The sequence below is a fragment of the Dermacentor variabilis genome, chromosome 1, assembly GCF_050947875.1.
Source record: "Dermacentor variabilis isolate Ectoservices chromosome 1, ASM5094787v1, whole genome shotgun sequence".
Taxonomy (NCBI): Eukaryota; Metazoa; Arthropoda; class Arachnida; order Ixodida; family Ixodidae; genus Dermacentor; species Dermacentor variabilis.
In genome coordinates, this window is record NC_134568.1 from 26,668,362 (window position 1) to 26,695,852 (window position 27,491).

General features: G+C 46.7%; 1 long non-coding RNA gene across 1 annotated transcript in view; it reads left to right on the forward strand.

The window, feature by feature from the left end:
• The window catches only part of LOC142575982 (uncharacterized), a 168,930-nt gene that overhangs the window by 83,007 nt on the left and 58,432 nt on the right, over positions 1 to 27,491 (forward strand). Inside the window, exon 2 of the long non-coding RNA XR_012826747.1 lies at positions 24,562 to 24,636. This is a non-coding gene — a long non-coding RNA (uncharacterized LOC142575982). The remainder of the gene's footprint in view (positions 1 to 24,561; positions 24,637 to 27,491) is intronic.

The window sequence follows — 27,491 nt, forward strand, 5'->3', positions numbered from 1 at the left end:
ACACACACACACACACACACACACACACACACACACACACACACACACACACACACACAGGTGTGTGTCTAAGGTGGTCCATGGCATGCGGCTATAATAAATGCGGATATAATTGAGAAGCATAACAACATTTGTAACGGAAATCTTAATCGAAGTAATTTGTTTTCATCAAGAATTTTTTTTAAAATTTGAGTCCCACTATTAATATACTATGGTTCCCGCTTGACTTCAGCTCATAGCAGGTTGGCAGCACACAAAATCAACTGAATTTGCGCCGTTAAAGAAAAGGGAGTGCGGTGCATCCGCAGCATATGGTTTTCGGCTCTTTTATTCGTACTGTATTCTTTGAATATTATACGGGATCATCATTTTAAAATTTTACATAATTTAAAAAAAAAGCGCTTTGTGGCAGATACCATAACTCTTCTTCTTGCGCTCGATTATTTAAAGAGGCGAACATTACTAGCATGAGAAATAAAACAGATCTTCAACTAATTAACAAAAATCACCAGTTAACTTCTTATTTAGTTACATTGGAGTACACTGCAATCTACAAATCGTAGCGGGTGAGCCTGCAAGACGTATCCACTTCACATGAATTTCCAGAATGACAGAAGTTTCTAGATAATGTTTCTCAAAATGCGGGACGAAATAGTGGACGTTTCAGTTACTTTTATGGTTCAATTGCATAAAAGAGCTTTTTGTTAAAAAAGCAAGTGGAACAACAGTGCATTATTGCGGCGAGTTTACCGGCACTTATCTCGAAACTTGTGTCCTTCTGAAAAGTCATTCTAAGTGGATGCGCCTTGTAAACTCACCGCGGCTACAATTAATAAATTGCAATATGTGCGGTAGAGGAACTAATTAAGAAACGAATTAGTGAAATTATGTTAATTAGTTGAACATGTGTTTTCATTTCTCGTGCAATTAATGTCCACCTCTCTGACTAATCTCGCTCAACGACTTGAATTATGTTATCTTAACATTATGCAAAAAAGAGGCGAGGCGTGCAGACAGGACACAAGAGTAGAGAAGTGGACAGCACGAACGCCGACTATCAACTGAAGGGAGCACTGAGGCGAAAAAAGAAGGAACACACAAAACTCATCTGCGCAAGCTCAGGAATGTCACGTGTCAGTCGGGTACATGTGCCGGTCTACGTGAGATAACTGTTAAGGCACTTAACAGTTATCTGTTAGGCACTTAACAGTTAAGGCCTTAACAGTTATTTCTCACGTAGACCGGCACATGTACCCGACTTACATGTGGCATTCCTGAGCTTGCGCAGATGAGTTTTGTGTCTTCTTTCCTTTTTCGCCTCAGTGCTCCCTTCAGTTGATAGTCGGCGTTCGTGTTGTCCACTTCTCTACTCTCGTGTCCTGTCTCCGCGCCTGACCTCTTTTTCGCATAATGAATCCTCACCAACTAGCTCAGCTTTCTGTCGTTCTATCTTAACAGCCTATTTTTAAAAATTCCGTAAGATTGAAAAATGATCCCCCGATATATCAACGCGATAACAAACACAATAAAGAAAATAAGATATGTCAAACGATTACGACACTGCCTAATGAGAAATTTGAGCGCATCTCGATACGTGTTTTCATTTCGCGATCTATTGAGGCAGAGAATTTGAGACCAATATCACCGCAGCGACTGTCATGTGGGCCAGTGTCGTCGGCGCCTTCGCTGAGGGAGGGGCTGTATGGAAACGCTGGCACGATGGGCGGCATCGGAGCCAGCTGTGGAAGAAGGCTTCGACGAACGCGCGAGCACCTGCACGAGGGTGTTCGCGCGGTTACGCCGAGGGACGCCGACGCTCAGCCGAGGAACGGGCGCCTGAGAGCTGCGCTCTAAGATAGAACGATATCATTGACTTAAGTGCCGCAAGGGCCTCAATAACAAACAGCTGTACTTATTGGTTTGTTCAGGCTTGACATCACAAAGGCACATGTGGTGCGTGTCCCAACAAGAACTGTGTCGACTACTGTCTGTCTGGGCCCACGTAGCTGGAATAATAGTGGAGCCATATCACGCAACTACTGATATATGGTCAATAAAGCTGCCTATCAACAATGTTCACCAAATGTATTCGTCTTCTTTGTTCGTTGGTTTCGTGGCGACTGAACGTGTGTCGTGCAAGTGGCGCTCCCAGTTCAGACTCGTGAAAGCGATTTGTGGCCCGCTCTACCACTTTACGGCGTAGACAACCGCAAATGTATACATTTGCGTTCGTCGTTATTCATTGGCGTTCGTCGTATACATGTCGTTCGTCGTTATTGTGCACTTCACTGCAGTAGCAGTGAAGTGCACAATAACGACCTACTTAAGTTCTTATGAACTTCTGGTGATCGCGGCTTTTACTCCTCTTCGCACACACCGCCATCTGCCACCACCCTGGTTTGTATTTTCCGCCAATAGCTATGAGGTGAAGTCGAAGCGCGAACCAAAGTATTGCAACGGTGAAACTCAAACTAAAAAAAAAATTATATGGGTGAAAACGCAAATAATTTCTATTAAAATTTCCGTGCCGAAGTAGTTATGCTTCTCAATTATAGCCGCTTTTCCGCTTATTTTTTCATGGACCGCCCTAGTGTGTTACCGATGTCTAAATATAGGTAAAAAATAATGTTTGTGCTAAATTCAGCCTTTTACTTTAGATCCAGTGAGCAGCACATGAGGCTAAAATAAAGTTTTAGAAGATATTACTTGTTAAGGAAAATTTCATGACAATAATTCCAGGTTTTCTTCCGTAACCATCTTTTGTGAAAAGTTTACCAAGAACGCTATAATATGCGCATTTTTACCGCGGTGTTAAGGGTTAAAGAACATAGAAGCATTTTGTTAAAGTGTTTTGTAATGGAAGGAAATGTTCGGACAACGCAAAAAGCGCAAATATTGAAAGAATGCGCAAGACGGTCGATTTTTGGCAGATTTTGTTTCGCAGCTGGTTTTCCAGCGTTTTCTGAAATTCAAACGGTCCTCACGCCCCCAGAAAGTTTTTTGCGGTCACAATATATTGGGAATATACTGTGCAACTAACGTTTATATGCGTGGAATTTTTTCGCTGTACCTTTTTTAGAGAAATGGATATTGGTCGAGCGCCATGGTTGGGACAGTTGGCGTGGAATGACCCTACATACCCTATACCCTATACCCTATGCCATATACCTTACATATGACCCTGTACACCAGGACTATACATTTTCTAACGATCCATTTGGTTTTCCATTCTTCTCGCCTTGTACGTGAAATTAACTGAAACGCTGCAGTAATCTTTGGGATCCGCCACCAGGCTCTACGCTTGATGACAAGAACGGGAAAAAAATTGAGAAGCCGTTCTACTCCGGGAAGGTGGGTGACCAGCAAAGCTGTAGCACGTCACACAGGGTTAGACGAGGGTACACGTATTTATTTTCATCATTTGGCAATGGTAGTAACGATAGCTTTGTGATGATTGTGATATACACTGACTGAGTCGGTTGCAACCTTAGAATCTTGGCCAAAGTTGAATCCATACGCGACCCTTGTCGCTTGGTTGAGTGACTTGGATTGGTGTGGCAATTTAAACCAGCTCTTCTAGCACAAACTGGGTGAACCATTTCTTGTCTGGTTTTGAAATTTCCGCATCGGAGTCTGCAACCATGACCACAAGGGTAGTGTCATCACAGCTAGCCCATGCAAAGTGCGTGGTCATGAACTTCTCGATATCACACTCGGGTGCGCCTGGAGATATATACGCGGTGGATATCACAATTCCGTGTTTCTTTTGTACAGCACAGACATCGAGGCAAGGGTGTATATGGTTGTACAAACATTTTGTCCCTCGCATATATGGCAACGCCTGCTCCTCGTGAGGCCATGGGCTGTTCGCAAACGATTCCAGTATATCCATCGACTTCAAACAATGAATCTTGGTTTATTTATCATCATTATCGTCGTCATCACTATTATTATTATTATTATTATTATTATTATTATTATTATTATTATTATTATTATTATTATTATTATTATTATTATTATTATTATTATTATTATTATTATTGACGGAGTGCTTGAAGTCTGCTTCACCTCCGCGGCGGGTCAGCCCGGTATTGCACTATGTCCGGGATCGGCCTACGCTCACCTTTTTTTTTTTATTGTTGACGAACAAACATGAAAAATACGTGGAACCCTAGCCAAGTACAGCTTCACTGCAATACTACTACTACTACTACTACTACTACTACTACTACTACTACTACTAATAATAATAATAATAATAATAATAATAATAATAATAATAAGAAGAAGAAGAAGAAGAAGAAGTGACTGTTAGCGAGAAGTAAGACCACGCCTACAGAACGGGGGTGACAGACCCATAGCTGCGATAATGTATAGTGGTTGACAGAACCTGCCACTGGCGCTTACATCGCTTCAATTACGCGTACGCGTGTGTTACCTGCCTTCGTGGTACGACAAACCCGGAAATGCATATACGCAAAGCAAGGCGATCAAAACAAGCATGCACGCCATTCGTCAAAGAGGTAATAATCTCGCTTCAGCCTTATCGCTTAACATCGCTCATGTTTGATCCAGTGCGGATAAACGGCGAACGCTTGCGCTTTCTACACGACTGCCTTGCGATGTTCGGGTGCAGGGCGATTAAGCGGAATGCCACGGAGACTATACCTGGCTTTTAGAGTTGTGGTCGTCAACGCTGATCTAAATCTACCAGAAAGAAAAGTATGAGGTTTACAGTATTAAAGTGACACGTGGTTTATACAGATCACTGATCATGTAGCGCCGTGAGCAAAGCTTTATGCTAAACACTCTAAAGCACTCTGGCGCTAGCACCTGCGTATGCCGTCAACATAAGTTACTATTCGCCCTGCACGTGAAGAATCGGGAGCGCATGGATTTGCCTAAACACCGTCTCTAAGTCGTCAAACAACAGAGTTGCTTAAATTAATCTTCTTAAAGCTAATTTCGCATCGAAAAAAAAAACGGTATACAAGAGTAGTTAGTATCATTTAGCTTCTATTTTTTTCTTTTTTTATTTTTTTGCTATTCAATAGTTTCCAGAAGCATTACAAAAAACAAACCACAACAGAATACGAGACATAGTTGCGTATGGTGATGGTTGCATATATACACGCTGATACTGGAAAGTGTAGTGATTTATTTACGCTCTAGAAATTATCTAAGTGATCAGTCAATTGTTCCGAAGAAACGTTGCGATGCTAGCAGGCAGCAACACTGAGGCGCAAGGAAAAAAAATGAATAGAGCTGCAATGTGCCTTTTTGAGTGGGGTCGTCTCTACGTTGTACTCCGGCCGCACTTGAAGGGGTGTGTCGTAATGTTCTACCAGTCCTTCAGTGAAACATCGCTGCAAAGTCGGCGCCGTGTTAACTGTGCACGTTCCTTTCGCTTCTGTTTCGCCATAAGCGCGCTGTTGCCAGTTTAAATATGAATGATCGTCTTATCTCAACTCATGAAAAAAGAAAAACAGAAATCTAAAAACTGAGTACCGGCGAAAATGAAAAAAAGAAGGTTTTGCCCCATCTCCAGCTTACCACATATGCATCCATTTGCGAGCACTATAAGAATGAGTATCGAATTTGCCTTTAAGAAACGATTACTCACATGTGCGGATACAAATCCCATGTGTTAATACGGAACAATAAGCTTTACCGTTGAACATTCACTCTTATTGATCAATTTATGTGGGGCGTACGTGTGTTTTAGGCCTCCATATGGCCTTTTGAAAACACTTTTGGTGCACCCTTTCATATTGTTCGAGGGTATACATTACTCATGTGCCATGTATGTGTGTGGTCGGATAAACGAGAGAGAGATGAGTGTATATGTATGTGCAGTGAAATCCAGAATTTATTCAAGGGTAGTTCGAGTAACTTACCGCCCATTATTGGTATTATTATTTTATTTGAAAACATATATGCACTTGACAGGAACGGGAAAGCGAGGAGCAGACTCACGACTGGTACCGGAAGGGTCACAACGCGTGCGTACAATTCAGAAACGTGGAGACCGAAACATAGAAATGGAAGATAGGAAGAAGGGCAGGAAAGAGGAAAGAAAGAGCAAGATCACAAATCTCAAAGACTGAAGCAGAACACACACAGTACTGCTCACGTACAGTTGGGCCGGTTGCTGCAGGTCGCGCTACTAAAGAATCTTAGAATAGAATAGTGTACGGGGTCCTGCCATTTGAAAAAGAGAAATATGCTGCAAAAGTGGACCTAATTTAGTTGCTTCTAGAAAAGTGAGGAGAGCGCGATGAGCCTGATCGCGTCGAGACACAAAACCACCGGGGTACAAACACTCGTCGAGTGTCGTACACCGCGGGCCAAGGACGTAAGAGCCTCTCGCTGGCGGCGTGCGCTGCGCAATGAAAGCGGGACACTCCAATATCAGGTGCTGAAGTGTCTCGCAGCAACCGCAAGGCGTACACGATGGACTGGCCACACGTCCTCGTCGGTATAAACGTTCGCACACGTTCACACTGCCAACCCTTAGCTTGAAAATGGTTGTGCTCTAGTGGGACGAGGCAAGCCTCGATCGTGAACGCGGGGCGGGAACGTTCCATTTGCGATGCGCTTATCGCCCAGCACGCGTGAATAAATCACGCAACCCGATTATACCATCTGGAAAATGAAGTTAAAGTTAAGGACAGGTGGCGGTCTGCGCCATCGAATTCTCGACGCAATTGCCCCGCGGCGTCGCAGATTATATACCGGGTGTTTCAGCGAACACTTTAAAAAAAAAAAATTTTTTTTTTGAAGATTTCTTGTGGCAGATAGCACAATTCTAGTCCATGAACTGGTCTAATCGAAGAGGCGGACATCACTTGCCCGCAAAATTGGAATGCATAATCGAGTAATTAACAAAAGATCGCTAATTAAATTTTGATAATTACCTTATGGCACATATTGCAATTTACAAATTATAGTTGGGGAGTTCACATGGCGGATCCACTTGGAACAAATTCTCAGGATGACAGCAGTTTCGAGGTATATATTCCCGAATGGTTTCGGAGAAATGCATTGGCGTTCCAGTTACTTTCGTGTTTCAATGCATAAAACGACGTTTATTTAAGAAAATAAGTGGAACGACAGTGCATTTTTACCGCAATTTTGACGGCGCATATTTCGTATGTGGTGTCATCCACACCATTCTTTTCAAGTGGATGTGCCTTGCTGTCTCACCCGCTAGAATACGTAAATTTGCTATATTTGCCATAAGGAAATTAGATAAAATGTAATTAGTAATTTTTTGTTAATTAGTCGATTAGGCATTTAAATTTTTGCGCCAGTAATGTCCACGTCTTTGGGTAGACCAGCTATTTGTCTAGAATTGTGCTATGTGCCACAAGCAAGTTAAAAAAAATTTGAAAGTGTTCGCTGAAACACTTTGTATAGGCCTTTTCTGCAGGCAGAACGCTGAAATGCCCGTAAAAGTGCCTATAAATCTAATATGCCGCCCAATGAAGTCGTCTGTGCCGCTGTGCCGGACAGAAGAAAAAAAAAATTAATGACCCATTACACTTTGTCAAGGTGGATGACCTGCGAAGCTGTTTAGCGCATGACATAGAAGTGACACAGAATTTTGAACAAAGGTACGAACGTATTTATTGTCCTCATCTGTGGTCATCGTGACAATATAGGTACGCACACTCATTCTCATATCACCTCTGTTATTAAACGTGTGCGTCGCGTAAGACAATGAATGGCTCATACCGTGAGGCTTGTAGCGCGTTAAAAAGACAAGCACGAAAGTGAGACGTGACACACACAGGCGCTAATATGGCTCATACCCCATTAAGCAATGGCTCATACCCCGGTAAACGCGGCCTCCCCATGACGACGACAGAAGTGAAATTCTAGGCTGGAATGATGAGCGGCAACGGAGACAGCTGTGAAAGAAGACGACGACGACGAACGCGCGAGCTGTGTCACGAGCGCGTTCGCGCGGTTGGCGCCGAGAATTTTTTAACAGTACTTTTTTGGAAAAGTTGTACAATACATTTTTTTTTCTCAAAATATATCTGTTCTTACCCTTGTGCCAGGGACCTCTTTGGGTCCCAGGTGTGACAAGGGTAGTTCAAGGGCGTGTTACAGGTCCCCGGACCCACAGGGGTATGTGGCATTAAGCTTGGACTCTTTCTCCACCATCACCAGGATCGGCCCACACGACGATAGTTTCTGCACACAGAAGCCATGAAACCTCGGATCTGAGCCATATATACAGCTTCGCTGTAAAATGTCATGGTACGGAAAGGAGCCGTCACTCGTAATTTTCTCCGTCTCCGAGTCGTCTTTCGCTGCCGGAGAAACGTTGGAAGTGTTCACCAGTCTAGCATGATTTAGCGCTTCCCTTGATCGTCCTTCGAGCAGTCAAAAGGAACGCACATAAGCGACAGTTAAACCTAATTGCGATGTGCATGGTGTGTTTTGTTATTTTGCTTTTTTAATAAATCTACACAAACGGGAACGTATAGGCTGCATGTGCATGATAGGGCGTCGTAGCTACACTGTTTAGCGCGTTTTACTTATATTCCAGCTGTACGAGGAAAAAATTTTGCACACATTTCCCGCCTGCCTAAATGAAACGGCGTATCACGAAAGAAAAATAAAATGAAAAAAGAATCACGGTATATATGGAGCGGCGTTTCATAATGTTATTGGAATTTTTCCTCGAAGTTTGGCGTTCGTCGTCGTTTCCTCGCCGGATATGTATACAGAAAAACAACTTCAGTCACTGGGTGTACGCATGCTGGCAGCATGCTGTCTTGCCGAATCGTCTGCTTCGGCTATATACTGGGCATTAGCCCATCCTCAGATTGGCCAGCCTCGAGAAGCAATGTACTATTGCGACAGACACAACCCTTAAATTTATTTATGTGTCCTACTTCTACACCTCGACACAGCAGTCTTCCCTTGGAAAGCATCATGCATCACCTTCGTCTTCCTGACGCGGGCAGCAAACAGCAGCTGCGGACGAGGCTGTGCTCGTGTCATCCGCTACTACGGTACATACCTCGCTAACTCAAGCGAGCTTCGCGTCATTTAGATTCCAACATTACGTTGGATGTGCGTGTTTCATTACTTTACATATACACATGACAATAAGTATGCGGAACTGTGTTTCAGTGAAACAGCCACTGTTATCGAGAACAGTATCCTCATATTGGCGACTTTTACGCGGATTTTTTTTTTTTTTACGCACCTCTACCTGGAACCGTGTTTTAATGGACACTAAGGGCAAATTGCAAATCAAGCTAAAGTGATAGATTAGTGTTCGAGAATCTCTAAGGCGTCAATAATATTGCGAATTGAGGTAAATGCAGGACACGATTAGAGACTTCCCAGGGACATTCGAGTAGTTGCCCGATGACAAAGGCACGCTTCATTTATATTCTGCCACAAGTACTCAACCACTCGTTATAAAAACATCATTCTATTGCATTATAAGAAAAAAAAGATGCTGCTTGTCCAGCTCTATTTTCTTGTTTTTTTTTTTAGAAACAAGAATTCATTGGCTTTATTTACACTTGACAACGATGCGGTCGGTCGAAAGGTTTCGTTTTCGCTCGAGTCTGCGCCGCCTGCGGTTTCGCGTTTCAGTAGTTTCATTATTGCTAGCGCTGCGCTGGTTTTTGTTTTGCCGGCTCGAGAAACTCGCACAAACTGCAAGGAGCAGAGAATCCCACTTTCATGTGATTTCGCGGGATGCCCGAACGGGTCCATGCCACTTGACCAAAAGCGGTTGCAGTGGCAGATCCACCGCTCTGTTTATCAAAAAAAAAAAAAAAAACATAGTGCCATCTGTCGGGCGCCGTTTTACTCACCGACAGCACCAAAGAGCGCTGATGGCGTATGTAACGTCACCACTCCCTCAGTAGGGCGACGGGCGATTTGAATTGGGATAAAGCTATTCGGGACCCCTCATGTGCAATTTTCTCGTAAATTAAGTCTCGTTTTGGCACGAAGGAAGCGTTGCGAGGTTTCTGGAGTGGTGTTTGAACAGTCCACGTCGACTTAGTGTTTGCCTTCAGTGTTCCTGTAGTTATGCGGGACACGGGAACGCAGTTCCGCTTGGGCAAGCGGAAAAATATGTTCACACAAAAAAAGAAAACCTTATAGCTGAAACGTGCGCCAAACGAGATTAACAGTTGATGCAGAGAGAGATGCATTCGGACATGCGCATGCGCTGTGGGAGGAGCTCGTTTAGCGCGCCCGTCGGCGACCTCAAACCTTTCGGGCGCGCCCGCGGACAAACGGTCGGTATACGTGGCTCGTCTCATCGTCTCTGCCCTCGATAGGCGTACGTAATTGCGCGGCGCAGGCTCGCCCGCTGCATCCGTCTTCCTCGGCCAAAGGCGGTTTCGCGCACCTTGGCGCAGCCGGGCGGCCAAACCTCGCGGCGCGTGCGTTCTTAATTACAGCTGCGTGGCCTGGGCGTTCCGCTGGTCCGACCTGGTATCACGCTGCTGACGCGGTCCGTGTCGCGATCAGTCCGGCGCGCGTCAATCAAGCCACCTGACATGCCGAGCGCGCCGGACCCGAAGTGGCCCTGGGCGCGGCTAATTTCGCCGTGATCTCGCCGCTTCCGTTTCGTTTTTTTTTTTTTGTTCGGACACGGAGGCGCGCACGCAGCCCGAAGAAATTCGCCGTCGCGCCGCCTCGCTCGAAAAACTCATGCAGCTTCGGTTCAGCCCGTAATTATTCTTGTTGCTAATACTATTACTACTACTACTACTAAGGCTACCCTGCCGCCTTGCAGTCGACTGCCGGGCCGATGTCCACCAGCGATATCGCTGTACCGCCGTCGGTGCTAACCGAGGGAAATGTCGAAACGTAACAGTCAACCCCGCCCATTCTGTAGCGATTGCGCGAGGCTTGCCGAGGGAATAGGAGATTGAAACGAAATAAGCACACGCGTTTTTGTTGCCTTTTCTTTTTGATTTTTTTTCTAGGCGAGAGAAGGTGGCTTAGCGGTTACGGTGTTCTCCTGCGGGTGCGCGAGGTCGTGGGCCGATTTTCCGGTCCCCGCGGCCGTGTTTCGATAAAAGGGAATGAGAAAAAAAAAAAAACCGTCTCTGGATGTATTTCTGTGCGCGTTAACGAACCTAGGGTGATAAAAAATCCCGAACCTTCCAACCGCGTCCACCAAACCTTATAACCAGCGTGGCTCCTGTCTATGGTGCAATCAAGGGGAATGAGGGCCGCGTGCTGCGAAAACCAGTAAGCCGCCATGGAGGGTCGTCGTCCACGTGTCTGCCTCCTTGTGTCTATCTGTCTTATTTGCAGCAATTATGCATCTCTTAGAAAGCCAATTACATTGCAGGAAACGAACTTGTAAAACGCTGATTCGAATTTCCATCTGTCCCGGACTTTAGCTCATCTGCGCATGTGAAAGGTTTCCGCGCGTCTGGAGTTTTCTTAATCGTCAAGCATCGTCCAACGCCTTCAATGCCGCCGAAATCCAACCGAAGACACAGTGAGGCCAAGTAGTCATTGCAAGCATGACGTAAATTATTCGCCGTTATGAATCTTATATTTTTTTTGTCAATTATATCCGTTGCTGGGGGGGGGGGGGGGGAGTAGCCTTTGTTATAATTAAACGTAAAAAAAATACAGAAGTGCTCTTTACCTTGCTGTGGCTCGCCGGATTGGCTAATTGAGTGCGAACTAAATTCTGAAGAAAAAGACAGTGGGCTTCTTCGATTTTCCACTTCTGGCTACCCGAGGGCTGCCAGAGCGTCTGCGTTTTTCTCGGGTTGCTCCGCCCACCGCGCTACGCACTTCCGTCGGGCGTTCGTTTTTCTCACGCTGGACGGTTCTGGCGACCCGCGGGCTGCCAGAACCTGCCACGACGATTTTGGTCTGGTTGCTCTCTGGCAAGTTCTCTGGCTAGCAGACGACTAAAAGAGGCGATGGGCGCTCGCCGCCATCTTTGCGGGGACTTCACGGATTGCAACGCGGGCGCTTGAGGACTTAAATTTACCTCGCTTAGCCAACTGTCTACAGTTATCTTCGGATTTCCTTACTTCTAGCGTTATCTTTTTAGGTGCTTACGCTCCGTTCCGCATTGCGAAGCGGTGTGATACGAGCAGTGGTGAACCGTTTGAAGCTTTCGTGTGTGTGTCCCCTGAAGGCTTCTTCGCGGCGGTGGTCAGCGCGCTGCGCTCGAATCGTGTTCCACGCAAGTTGTAGACGCTCACTCACACATTGCGGTACATTTGGGTTCGTCTTTCTCTGGTGGCCTTCCTTTTCACATATCTGGCGTAGGTATATATCTCCTTTTTCTGCAGTTAGCGAAGGCTTTGCAGTTAGCCCGTGTTCGCTCCGCCTCTCCGTCGTATGCTTAGGTGGCAGCTCGAAACCGATATGTGTTCGACTGCAGGCCGTTGATCTAAGAATGCACTGATTGCACTCGGTACATTAGACACACGTACATTGGCTTATTGCTCTCATGATCGCGACCAATGTGTGAAACGTTTCGCTGGTCACAGGCGGCGTGCATTTTCATGCGCCAGCCGCGTCCCCAGCTCCTTATAGGGTCAAAACGAGAAACACAATCAGCCACATCAAACTTTCTGAAATCGAAGCCCAAGCAGGTCTGCACGAAATTTTATGCGTATGAGACGTACCCGATAACCTGCTTTTTCATGTCTTGTGATGACACAACGCCAACTCATCAATGTCGCCGGTGGGCGACGTGATCGCTGCGAGCAGGGATCCTCGAGATATCGCTTTCGAGTATACAATCACTTACACGCGATCTCGCGTCTTGTCATGCGCCTCGTCGAAGGCCATCTGTTGCGCTGCGCAAGGTGAGGTTGACCCAGTGCGCGTCCTGCGCCGAGTCGCGCGAAAGTGATCGTATCCTTGAATGCAACTATATATTTTCAGGCTGGCAACGCATAAATGGGCCGACTACGCCGAGCGCGCGCCGGCCTCGCCGGGCGCTGCCGTGCTGGTAGCATGTTGTAAGAGTTGGCGGTCGTAGTTGTAGGGAGGACCTTGACTCTTCGTCGGGACTTAGGCGTACAGGGTTTATTTACAGTATTTACATTTTAAACAAGAGATACATCGACAGTCTAGCGTGGCTCCCAAGTGGAGCACGCAAGACGAAGCATACAGCAAACGAGCACACAGCTCACGAGCACGAACACGAGCACAGAGCACGACGACGAGCACACACTAGCAGCCGACAACAGCTGCTTATAAACACTCCATTGGTCCCTAGGTGAGAAAACGTTCGACCACTCATCGCAAACGAGTCGCCTCTCTTCACGAGGGATTACACACACACACTTTTCGCGCGAGGTTCACGGTCCCCAACCTACGTCAGACGGCCTTCGCAGAACTCGGAGCTGACCGCCGCAGCACGGCCGCCGGCCGGTTGCCCATTGTCTTGCGCCTCTAAATTCCAGAGCTGCCTTTCTCCTGTAGTCGCCACGAATGTCAGCAGACTGTGACGAATCCCGGGGCCCAGGTACCGCAAAGCACCCTTTTGTAAGGGAAAGCTCTTCTTGCTGCAGAGAGAGACCATGACGACCCGGCAAATCAACCAACCATACGTTGTGTGCCAAACGTGACCCGCCCTGCTGTCGTCACCGATTCTCCGAGCGATGCGCATAGTGGATTAGCGCTGTCGTCCTCGCTGGTTCTCCGAAGGGCGCCAGCACCGCCGGTCGATCGAAGCACGTGCAGCGGGCTGAAATAGCTTTGCAGAGCAGTACCCCTGCAGGCCGATCCTAGCAATGTTTACATTCGGCCAGCTGTCTCGGCGTTCGATTTTGCAAACTTCTTGCAGGTTCGGGTTGTCTTGGGATCCCAGCCCACGTGACTTCCTATCAGAACCGGAATTAGCTGGCTGCGATCTGGCTGCCAGCGGGCTGCCAGAACTCCGAAAATCGAAGAGGCCCAGTGATAACATATTGGGCAGGGTACACAAGTCGGTATGAGGTAGCCTGCTCTGGCCAATCCTGCTCTACGCTGGTCGAGCGTTAATTCAAACTAGAGTAGTTGAAGTCATGCGCAATAGAATATTAGAGTTACGAAGCAATGAATGAGAAATAGTGGCGCCACAGGCATGTCCCAGTTGCGGGACATTCTAACGCAGTTCGCTTTCTTACGCGAACCTTCGCCGTAAAAAGTAGCGGCAAGCTTTAGAAACAGGGTACCAAAAGTTAGGGAACGCTGTACGCCTGGGTATGCAGGTGTACAAAGCCGCTTGAGGATGTTATTTCTGAAGTTCCCACGTAAGTCACATTATTTTGCCTACCATAAGTAGCAGCACAGACAGCTGCGAGGGGTACCATCGGGAAGGGCTTCGGATCGCGTCGGAAGAGCCGATGCACTTTATTGTGCACCTATGTCAGTGTTTCCGCGTTCCGCGCGCCCACAAACAAGCAACCACTGAAACAAGGATTCAACCTGCGACATCGTGCTCATCAGCTGTATGCGCTGGGTTTAGCGTTACATATCACCCTCTGAAACGGCATGTGATATAACGGGTGCTCAGATGCTCGTCATCGAAGCCCTCCAGCGGGTTTCTGCGGTAGCGGAAGAAACGCTCGCACAACCTGGCTGCTTCCGCCTCCAGCGAAACCAACTGCGTCCGCCGGACGGTTTGTAGCGTGTTATGGACAGGCGGGGTCAGCTGTTTCTCCGGGAGTGTTATGTTGATGGTGCTATATCTTGTGGCTCTGCCAATGGGCACCTGTTTAGTGTAGACACCTTGCACCTCTTCGAGTCTTTCAAATAGCGTCGCCGACGAGAGCAGCAGACGGCTGCGAAAGATAATGATGTGACACTCCAAACAGCAAGAGGTGCACCAAATGCACCATCGCTGGTCTGAGTGTTAGGCGCCGAGCATTGTTCACGGAGCTCAAGCTTGGAAATGCTCACGCTTTCCCATGTCCCGTCATGCAGTGCACGCACTGCTGGACACTTGCACAAATGGGGCACTGATGGTTCGTGATACGCAAATTTGGAGGTGCCATCACGAGCGGGAATCACGTCCCTCCCATTCCAATTCCGATACTCTCCATAAAGGCTGCTTGTTCTGGCTCCAGCGCTTCAGTGCATGGATGCTTCTGCAGGGATAACCTGGTGCTACATTCGTATTGACGAAGATTCTCGCCAGTGTGCACTGTAGAAATTCTCGTACAAATGCGTTACAGCTAACGGCCCTCGGTTTCCCGTGGGACTTGACTGGCTTGTTACAGAAAAACCCCTCTTGGCAAGCGCGGAAATATAGAAAAAGATTACGGAGGATTAAATTTAAATTATGGGGTTTTACGTGCCAAAACCACTTTCTGATTATGAGGCACGCCGTAGTGGGGGACTCCGGAAATTTCGACCACCTGGGGTTCTTTAACGTGCACCTAAATCTAAGTACACAGGTGTTTTCGCATTTTTCACCCCCATCGAAATGCGGCCTCCGTGGCCTGGATTCGATCCCGCGACCTCGTGGTCAGCAGCCCAACACCATAGCCACTGAGCAACCAGGGCGAGTCTACGGAAGATTCAACGCACTTGTTGGAATCTACGTTAAGCGAAGTTTTCTCGCACCGTTTCAATCAAATGCTACGCTAAAAGACATGAACGTGGTGCGTGCAAGTGTATTTTACTTCCAGCTTGCGAAATATGTGGTGTTCAAAACGGGGCGACTCTGGCGGGTTTGCGATTCCGCAATCGCTACCGGTGTTTACAACCCGTGAAAGCGATAGTATTTGAGACGTGTTTTCTATCACTCCGAGAAAGCGGTCGCTGGGCGCTGGATTTGGACACTGCCCGTTGTTTACCAGCGCTCCAGCTGTGTGGGCGACCCCACCCCGGCAACGCCTACTCTGCGTGACACCAACGCCAAACCCGGAAGAAGATGCAATGAAGTGCACACGCTACACACCTGAGCCACTTTAATGTGATAGCATAATCAGGATCATAAAGATTGCACCGACTGCACGATCGGCTCGCGTTACGAACAACGTTAAAGGACTTGCGAGGACACACATAGCGTACATTTGTGTAAGGATCGACCCACCACTGTCACCACCTTTGATGACGCGGTCTACGGGATCCGGCGCAGTTGACTTGGCGAGAAACCGGACACTCCTCGACCATGTCTGCTTCAAGCTACATCAGCCATTTGTGTCATATTGTGCAGTCAGTGTGTCGGTCCAGGTTCGGCGCCTGTTTCATACTCTCCCTCCTAAGTCTTTCTTTTCCGTCTTGGTGCAACAATGCATCACGGCAAACCCCCGGGGACGTAGGCAAAGAAAGCCTTAAAACATCTCGGGATATATGAATCCAACAACGCTCTTGCTCCGCTCCATGAATTGAATTATTTCTGTCTATGTACTTCGCTCACTGGGCTGCGTTTACTTGCTCTGCCCTATCCGAACACTCACGCTCTCACGGCATACGCGAGGTGGGGGGAGGGGCAATGAGAAACAGCAGCTGCGTTTCGCGCGTCCGCATGGAAGGCCGCTGCGGCCTCGTCCCCCTGTAGACGCGCGCGCGCTCGGCGAGGCGTCAGCGCGCTCCTTCAGCCGCAGCTGCGCGCCCGTCGAGCTCATTCTGCGCTAACGTGCGCGGCGCTCGACCAATGTTTCCTGGCCGCGAGACACGCCACCAGCAGCCTTGCCTTTGTGCGCGAATGCCGTGTAGCACGCATGAAGTGAACAAAGCGGGGGGGGGGGGGACGAACAACTCAAATAACTAAAGAAAAAAAAACGGCGTGTTGTGCACTTTCGAAAACTTGTGACACCGAGCCACGAACGACGCTGCTTTCCGTTTAGCGGATGTGGGTCGCGCGTGATTACACTCGTCACGACCTTTGTTAGCAGTTTTCGTTTCTCGAAAAATACAAAAAGGAAAGTGAAGAAGGAAAGAAAATCTCGACAGCATAACAATGTTCGGCTGAGGATTCATGCGCCGTGTGCACGTACCCATACGGTACACTTGTATGCCACGAACGGTAAGCGCGGACGGGCTACAAGCAGCAAGTGCTGGGCGACTTGATACGATCGGTGGTTGCCGGGCCATTAATGGTCATTCGTCCAGCAACCGTCTGCTTGTCGGTTGCGCATGCGTCTTGTTCGCCTTCATTGATAGTTGATTATATACGAATTAAATGTGGCCTTTAACGTCCCAACACTACACATCGGGTTGGCTTATCTTTTTCTATTTACTCTCTTACCCACAGTGCCATTTAGGTATTACAGTGGGAGGGGAGTTACATACCGCAAAGCAAAACAAACTAGATCACTACGTATTTGAACAGGTCGTGCAGTAAAAGTGTAAATGTTATACAAATGCAACACAAATGTAAAGAAAGGCAATACATCGGAATAGTAGTGCACATTTACAACGCAAATGATCAAGGACGCGTCTAAGAGCTCTGGCAAAGCGAAAATGGCACCATGCAACAATACAAGGACTGCGCCCTTGTGTTGTCTTTGCTTGTGCCGTCGTTTAGCGCTCCTCCAAATAAGTCGCAAAATATACCAAAAAGCTTAATTTACATCCCTTCCGCGATACAAGGACACTACTCAAATATGCACAGCCATCTCTACACGTATTACAGGAAAAACAACAACTGCAGCCTAAGTCAGAAATAAAGCAAATTTAATTTAAAGAGCAGCTGCAAAAGCTTCGTTATCAACCATGCTGACAACTGTAGCAGACAGTAGATTTCATTAAAAAAATGGTCTTTGGGAAAAAATATACTTTTGAAGATATTTGTTCTTCAGTTACGTTCCCTCATCTTGTGCTCAGAATCTGTCCGTCTGGCTGTATAATGTAGCTCGAAAATGTACTTAGTGCAGTCTCGGTGTGCAATATACTATGAAAAAGCTGAAAGCATAATGTTTGTCTTCTTTTATCTACAAGCTTCCATGCTTACGTTGGCTTTGCAACAATAATACAATTATTTCTTGTATAGTTGCCGATTACATACGTGTTACTATATTCCGGACACCCTCAATTTCGTCCTCACATTGCTTTTGTACAGAAGGTCACGGGCTTGCCGAGGGAATCGCTCCGTGTTTCGACGCAAAAAACCGAACACTTTACATGCCTTCGCTGTAATGAAATCGACGTGCCTGTGTCAACTCGTAGATTGTGTGAGAGTAGGGTACCCAACCGGGTACGTCCTTGGTTAACCTCCCTGCCTTTACCTTTTCGTTTCTCTCTCTCTCTCTCTCTCTCTCTCTTGTATGAGAAACACCCCTAAGTATACTTACGTTCGGAAACAGTTAGCATGGAGAACCACCTGCTTTATATGTTGTTACTGGTCTATGCTTCTTCGTGAAACCCATGTGAACGTTTATTTTTTAAATTTGCATATGAGACCCACTACACCAGTTTTATATTTAGCGAAAAATTTTGTAAAATAAGGGTATGGATATCGCTGGCAATTTCCCCATATATTCTTAGATCATCGGCAAGTAATCTCTTGAAAGAAGTCGCGGTGCCTGAAAGGTTATTTATAAATACAAGAAAATTAACGGCTCTAATACCGATCCCCGAGAGAAACCGGACGTTACGCGAACGACATCGGATTTTGCACCATTCACCACAACATACTGACATAGCAAGGAAAAGTATTCCTGAATCCTTGTGATTACTTGTTCGCTGATATTACGCAAACATAGTTCGTGCATATACAATTTGCGATATACTACGTCAAACGCTTTTCTAAAATATAAAAACGCTCCCCCTCCCTTTTCAGTGTCCCACAAACTTCATGAACGAAACCTGTTAATTGGTTTATACGGGAAAGTTCTTGTCTAAAACCCTGCCGTGTTGAATTAAGGAGGTTTTGATGCGTCATAATGTAGCTATACAAAACGTGCCCTGATATTTTGCAGACTTCTTAAAAATATCGGCCTGTAATTGCTCACGAGTTTCTGGTATTCGGACTTATGCACTGACACAGTGCATGTCATCTTTCCTTTCCTTCCTTACATGTCTCTCATTGGCTATGAAACAATTACAAAAAGAAAAAAATACTAGTACAAATTACATTCTAGGGTTTTACGCGCCAAAAGAAAAAATGAGAGTAATTGGCAGTATGCAGTGAAAAACGAGGGACGCCGTGGTGGAAGTTTCCGGATTAACTTTGACCACACACAGGGTTCTTCAATGTACAGCCAAAACACGGTGCATGAGCTTTCTTTCTTTCTTTCTTTTTTGTTTCATTTCATCTACAACTGAATGTGGTCTCCGCATACGGCATCCGAACTCGCCACCGCATGCTCAACCCCGCAACGCCACATTCACCGAGTCACCGCGGTGGGCATGTGTGAATGTGACAGGAGAAATGTACTGCACGAGAGTCACAAGAGTGTGCTCACTTACTCGCAGGTACAAGAGCGCGAAGCTGGGCTAGCTGGTTGGAGTAATATTCAAAAAAAAAAAAGAGAGAGAGAGAGAGAGAGAGAGAGAGAGAGAGAGAGAGAGAGAGAGAGAGAGAGAGACCTGGCAGTAAAACCGCAGGAAGACGAAGACGAAGTCAGCGCCTTTCTTGTTTTTGTCGTCTTTTTTATATAAAGAAATGATAAATAGGAGAGGTTGGCGCCTTTATGGCAGCAACGGCTACTCCTTGTCACGAACCACAGGAAACAAATGTGCCCTAAAATAGCGAATAATGTCACAAAATATGGCACTCAGTAGAACATCAGATGCATAAGCACATTACAGTCCAACAGTACATGAATCACAAAGTTTTGTGCATGAGTTCAGTACACATGTGCATATATATAAAGTCAAATATTTGGATGACCAAAGTACAGAACACGAGTCATTACACATAGTGCAAAAAAAAAAAGAAGAAACGCGATAATGCACAAATCAATCATGAACACAGAACAACATTTATATCACTCATTTAGCTCATTAGGATAAACTGATATTTAATATTTTCCCAAAGTGTATTTGTCCTCCAAAAACTTTTTTCAAAGCAAGAAGTGCTCTTTTCTGAAGGTACGCTGTTGGCCATGGACAGAGTATCTTTTGCAGTGTGAATGGTCTTCTATCTAAAAGGAACAAATTTGCTTCGTGGTGAATCATACTTTGTGCACTCGACTAGGAGGCGATGCACATCTTCGTCTGGATGGGCACAAGAATACTGCGGACTAGAGGCACGTTTTATCCTGCATGAAAAAGTGTCACGCAAATTCAGTACCCAGCCGCAGGCGTTGCACTAAGTTTCGTTGGCGCATTATAGTCTGCACGGCTGCTGCGCCATAAAAATCCCAAATCATCAGCACTAATGTTTCGAAATCTGTTTTTTTTTGTTTTTATGAAAGAAAGTACGAGGGTACATTTATAGGAGCTCATAAGTGCAAGCGGCTTAACAGTTTATGCGCACCTGGCTGAACAATTCGAGAGAACGAAATGGGTCCGAGGGACCTAGCGGTGCAAAACACCCCATCGACGACATGCGTGGGACACTTCGAACGGAAAATCACGACTGATCTGAGCAAACTTTCGGTGATCACAGATCATATATGCAGCGACAGCTGTATTTGTTGTACTACTTACTGCTAAACGCCGTAAACGCTTTAATCGGTAAACTCTATATAACACGGAGGCCGTGACATGTTTCGGCTCCGCAATCGCTTCCGGCTCCGGCACCCAGTCAACGCAACGCCGTCGAGATCCGCTTTCGTTACTCGGAGGAAGCCGTCGTTCGGACGTGAACTTGGGCGCCTCCTAAGGATATAATTGATCTTACAACGAACACAACCGATTTGACAAAGATCAAATTTACTTTACGATTACTCAAAAGTATGTGGCGATGGATCTGCATTCAAGCTGTATATACTTTCTCAATCCGTGGTGCCCATCTTTCGTTAAGGAGCCCTCGAGGCGGGTTCGTAGCGTCCTGACGCACTACTTGTATTTAGCAGATCTTGTAGTGTACATACATGACATAGGCGTACCCAGAACTCTTTGCGCCTGTACCTCTCTCTCTTCATTCTCTCTCTCTTACTCTTCTCCCTTCCCCCAGCGTAGTGTAGCCAACTGGAGTCTTGACTGGTTAACATCCCTACCTTCCTTATATCCCTCCCTCCCACTCTTTCTCTCTCTCTCTCTCTGATTGCGCCTGTCCGCGTCAATTCTTAGAGTACCATGTAGTCGCACCTGTTTCGAAAGTATACTACAGCCTACAGCACACTGCAGCTCCGAGGTAGCACACTTGTTTCACGTGCTACGGTCATGGGTTGGACTGGCACACCAGGAAACCGTGACATTTAATTTCTTAGCTACGGCAGGTGTAGCGGACGTTGGCGACTATCGGAAACGAAGAACGCGCAAATTCGCATACACCCAAGACTAAGTGCAATGTCGACAGGCAGCCAGGGGACTTGTACGTGTACTCGAGAAGTTTCACGTAGAATGCGAGGTGCGGGAGTCGCGTGCGATGTAGACCATACAGTGAGATTTACGACCAATGTGTCACGCATCGATGCACGTATATACGCGCGAATCTGTAGCCACGAGGTTAATTGCACGAGCGGCGTGCGCGTTATTACAATAGTGTAAAGGATTAGGCATTGGGGGGCCCCTTTTTGATCACGCGTTTACTAAGTGGCAGGGTCCCCTCTTTTTAAATTACGATACCATTTTGCCTTTTGAATAGTTCAGACATGTGCAATAGGGACAGTCGATCGGGTGTAAGCTGCTGGTGGCGCGACAGGCATAGTTACGATAAGCCCGAGAGCGCAGGGAGGCAGAGAGATAAACGGAATGGGAAAGGCGGGGAGGTTAAGCGGATGAGATTCTCGTTTGTGCATAGGGGATAGGTGATGTGCAGGTGTAGTGAATAGAGAGATAAGCTATGTATACGAACTTGCAATACTTTTTTTAAATGTCATCCTCCGCGTCCTGGATGTCACGTTTCTTTATCTTCTTCCGTTCTCTCTATCACATAACCACGTACGTTGTGCCGCCTTTTCGCTGCCGCGGTCGCCTTGCGGTCACGGAAGTGGTCCTCGGGACAGAGTCCCTCCCCTCTATATACGCTAGAAGCGCCGTAATTGAGAGCCCGCTCGTGCGACCGCGTGAAAACTTGCGGGACGGCGGGCGCTCGCGGACCCTGCGCGGCTTTTCCATCATCGTCAAAGCGAATAAATGCCTCCTCGGTCTCAATCCTCCTCGCTTTTCGCGGAACAATTCTCGGACGGTTCCGTTTCCCATCCGTCTGGCGGAGGCGGCTCATCGTCGTGCGTGTCGCGTCCTCGGTTCCCTTGTCGAGCACACACTCCGCCGCCTTCGAATGTGTACAAAGGAAGACGAGCATTTCCCTGGGCGCTACAGGCGAGAAAAGAAAAAGAGAAAGATGCACGCGCGCACCATCGTATGCGGACTTCTTCCGTAAGCCGTGTTATGGATTTTTCTTGCGCAACCTGCAATTTCATACAATGTTTCTTTCGAGCTCTCCGCGCCTCCTATACGCGCTCTCTTAAAGTGGAATTGTATACGCGTGTCGTGACTTTAATCCCGAGCCGCTCGATCGTTACCGACGCTCGCAGCTTCGGTGGTCTTCGGCGTTAAGGTTCAAGTATCGTGTTGCGCACTTCCGACATCCGGTGTGTAGCCCCGTGATTTTGATGGAAGTAATGATCGACCCGATGATTGCGGTGACGAATGGTGCGTAGGAAGCGATTGTTTTAAAGATCGCACACTTACGACAGGGATGACCGTCTCCTCTACAAATGTTACTGATGATACAAAAAGTGGCGCCTTAGGATGCATTTTTTTTTTTTTTTATCGCATGGTCGCGGCATCGCTTTTCAGTGTTCCTATACACAGCGGGGTTCAACATATAGCATTGAACTTCCGTTATTTTGTGCGATTAGATTGTAAGGTCGGGGTGAAACTTCTCATTTAACAAACAAAAATAATAATAAAGTGTCGGTTTCGACGTCATGAAACTGCTTAGCGGGAAGCCGCAGTGGAAGGCTCCAGATTAATTTTCTGACCACCCGAGATTTTTTGACATGCACTCAAATGTAAGAACACGAACATTTTTTTTTTAAATTTGGCTTTTGTCGATATGCGACTGCCGCAGCCCAAAATGGAACCGCGGTGACCTCGTTCTCCGTGCCGTAGCCACTGAGTCACCCCGGAGGGTGAAATTCGTATTCGTATTGGTGCGTAAGAAAGCGATTGCAAATAAAACGTTTAAAAAATAATAATAATAGTAAATAGGAAGTAAAGTGCGCGGAGAAACAACAACAGCGATGTCCTGCATTTGAACTTCGCGTATTTCGGTCTTTAATCGATATTATAGACCGCGCATCATGGGCTTTATCCTTTCATCCTAATATATCGTGCACACATTGACAGCCGTCGATGATGTATGGGTGTCTTGTGCTCAGCAACATATATCTCGGATTGTCACTCGACGTTATGGGTGCAAGCCCTTTCTTTCTCCGCGCCATTTCTCGGTGGCCTTTCTATCTCCCCATCCCACCGTGCCTTGCGTTTTCTTATATGGAGATGATTGAGTGATAAAAAATTTATTTTTTGAAGCTTTCCCGCTGTTTTGCTCGTGCACCTGTGCGCACCACATGAGACTTGAGATGAGTCTGCGAGCACTGCAAGTTAAAAAGAAGAAAAAAAATGAAATTTTACTTTTACAAGCACAAATACCTTATAGTAACAACGTTATTAAGTACGACCTTATAGTACGACAGTTGTACAACGAACAGCGTTTCGTGTATTTTTCTTCCCCCAACAAGTTGGCGCAGCAAAACTGAAAAAGAAGACCACGGGCGACGAGATTGGCGCAGTTGTGAAGGAGGCGACACCGATAACAACAATAACAACACGGTCGCTTCTTGCTAAGTCCCGTGGTATTTCAATGCGCACAAGAGAGGAACAACATAAGTAGCGTACTTTGGGCAGAGCCTCACGAGCTAATGGGTTTCTTACAAAAAAAAAAAAAAAAAAAAGAACGCGGCGAGGCGGTGCCTCTCGAAGACACCTAAAGCTTTCTGCTCCGGAATTTGCGTAAATCTTCCGCCCCTATGGAATTAAATTATCGCTAATGAACTATAACTCTACCAATTCACCAAGATGCCATGATGGCACGCATGTCTGGAAAATTTGTCTTCCATCCGCGTGAGATCAACATGTACGTGTGTTTCAATGCTCTGCTTAACATTCACGAGGCGTCACATTGTGAGCTTGCGCTAGCGTAGCTCTTCTTTGAAAATAAAGTGCAAGTGTAGGCGCACCAAGGTGACTAACTGTGCCACCGCTTAACATAGGTGGCATGGACTCAGGGCCATGCACTCGCCAAGCACATGTTCACTTGAATCACGTTTCAAGAGAGAGTCGTCTGCTCCATCCATCGTCAAGAAGAGAAGCAAGATGTCGGAGGGGTGCACGGCATCTTCCCTTCTTGGGGATGAATTTAGCAGACGATATTGCCTTGAAACACGCATTTCAACGAGCCTAGTATGAGTATGTATACTCGAAGCCGATGACGCGGACACAGTTCTGACCGTTGCGTCTCCTCTGTTATAGGAAGCCCTGCGTGACCTGCATCAAGAATTACCACCTCAATTGGCAGCGGACGACGACTGCCTGCACACCAGCATGGTGGGTGACGTATGACGCATTTCTTTCTTTCTGTACATGTGCATACAACCATGAACTCGAGGCCCTCATGCGCGCTGCTCCGAGCTAAACTTTGCGCTGCAGTTCGCGAGGTTATCACTTGGCTTCGGCAGAATGTCAAAAAGAGTGAGAGACTGAGCACCGAGTGCACGTGGGGTGATGCACAGGGACACTTTCGCCCTTTCCCTTACTCCCCGTGTAGGGTAGCAAACCGGACGCTTGTCTGGTAGACCACCCTGCCCTTCCTCTCCTTGCTCTATCTTCGGCTGAAGGTCGTGTGTCTCCTTCTCGGTTTCTAAGGGGACAGTGGTTTATCTGACGCATGCTAAAGGCAACCGTCCGTTGCATGTTCGAGGTTCGCAAGGCTATATACTAAATCCGCCTGCAGCAATTAAACGCACATAAACACAATCGCATTTTTTCTTCGTGATAACACTATACAAATAGCATAATTTCGCTTAACGAAGCGCACAGCGTACTGCGGGGCTGTATAGTTGGTTCATACTGCAACAATAACATCTCGTGAGAAACGACAACGCAACAGAGAAGTGGTCAGGAAAATCATGCACACCCGAGCCTCGATTTCTCTTTTTCTTTCTCTAAGATTTAGGATTTTGTTTTTATTTAAAAGGGGGCTCAGTTTTCGCACTTCGAGTTCCAAAATCTTTTATTTCCCGGAGGTAAGGAGTGAAAAAATGGGGAACGCGAATGGCAACCTATGTATCGCTGGCTGTCGCTTGAAGGGATCAAACAAAAAAGGAAAGACAGAAGCAACTCAACTGTGCCTCACTAAGGCGTCTGCACGCTTCCCAATCTCTCTTATTCTCCACGCGTTATATCTTTATCAACTACCGGCGGCCCGCCGCGTGATTAATGACCAATTTCGCTTTCTGGCTCGTCGGTGCACGCTTATAACTCGCGCTGCATTGGAGGTCATACTTGCGTTTCGGTTGCGATTCGTGCATCCTTATAGTTGCATTTTCTTTCTTTCTTTCTTTCTTTCTTTCTTTCTTTCTTTCTTTCTTTCTTTCTTTCTTTCTTTGTCGCAGGCGTCACCTCCTTCCTCTCACACTTCGTGTATAATGTATCTTTCGAAACCTATAGCTATATAACGCATATAATATGTCCAAACACGCGGCGTAATTTATATCTGGCACAACTGCGCGCGCGCCGCGTCTATATTGTGCGTTGAACGAGTTTACTGGAGGTGCAGAGAGTAAGCTTTGGGCGCAATCATTCGGCATCAGCCCACCGCGCGTCCAACTCGCATGCTCATTCGTCACACAAGATTAACCGCTAAACCGTGGCTCGCGTCGCTCTGGGCGTGATGCAATAGCATATTCCGCTTGAGCAGGCGGCTTCTGCAGAAGCTCGCATCAAGGGGCGCGCACTCGTCGTGTAGCGTTTTCGTCTGCCGTCGGAAAGCTTCCGGATACAGATTAAAGCGGCCTGCGACACTCACCGCGGCTTTGTTTCGGATCCTTGGTCGGCGACACCTTGGATACGAAGTGTATCATTGCCGTTGAAAGCCTTTCGGCCGTGTATCTATCGTTCACGGCCGTGCGCACTGGTATTGTTATAGAACCTGTTCACCGGCCACTTCGCTAACAGATGGCGCTTGCTCCGCGCCTAGCCATTTGTTGCCTCAGGACCGGCCCCGTCGCCTCCGGGGCGTTTCGATTCCCTGTCGCGGCGGAAGCGTTCCGAAAGCGGTGGAATGCAGCGACGCTCTTGTGCTTAGATTTGGGGGCACGTCGAAGTACACCACAGATGGCCGAAATGAATCACGAGTCCTAACACCTATACCGCGTCCCTCATAATTCACTGTGCGAAATTTCAGGACGCTAAACCCCAAAACGTTTAAAAACCTGTTCAATATGTTGTACGCGTACACGCTTCACTAACGTTGCTGCCTAGTTTGTGAATTGACAACTGTCGCATTCTGACTTGAGTCTGTACTAAAAGGTGATCAGCTTAGAGTGTGTTATTCACAATGAAAAAGCATCGAAAAAAAAAAAGGTGTACCACTCGTTAATGGCGTTATGCTCACTCGGCTTTACTGCAGCTACCGTCCTCCCAGGTTTTCTTTGGGCATGTTTTCTTGCGCCACAACCAGGAAATGAAATGTCGAACCGTCATCTAACTCAGAGTAAGGTTTCCCTTCAGCGGTACAATTTCGCGATTATTTTTTATCAAAGGCAAAGCTTTCAGGAAAATATGATGGCCAAATAATACCGCAACCTTAGTGAACGCTCTGTCGCGCTTGCAAAAATTATTTTTCTGATCTCCACTAATATCCAGTTCCTGTCATGGAAACTAGTCGAGTCTCACAGTCACGTGTTAGACATAAGTGCACTCGCTAGAGGATGCCGACCAATGAGTGGGATTTACATGTGTTGCGTATAAATGCTCGAAGCTGAACGTATCTTCACGAGCTACAACGTAAACGAGTGACGAATTATATTACGTCTTTTCTGTAAGCTACTACAAAATTTCAGCTTGGATGTTTCAAGCTCGGAGTGCGGTATAAAGAAATGTAGCACAATTGGCACATTATGGCTTTCAAATAATACCTAATTAATTAGTGTTGCCCTTCAGAGTCTATTCATGACGCACAAAATTACGCCGTTGTTTCACATTTCTCGAGGGCGAACAACTATAGAAGTCTGATCTCTCTAACCTCGCGCCATCTTTTTTGTGATGGGACAGAGCGGGTAGGGGCATTTTATTGTATGTTATCTTCATTTAGGTTATGCATTTCGTGCATTTATGGACCTGCGCAAGCCACTAAGTGCAATGATTTTCTTTCGTGACCTGGACGTGTATTTCCTAGACGG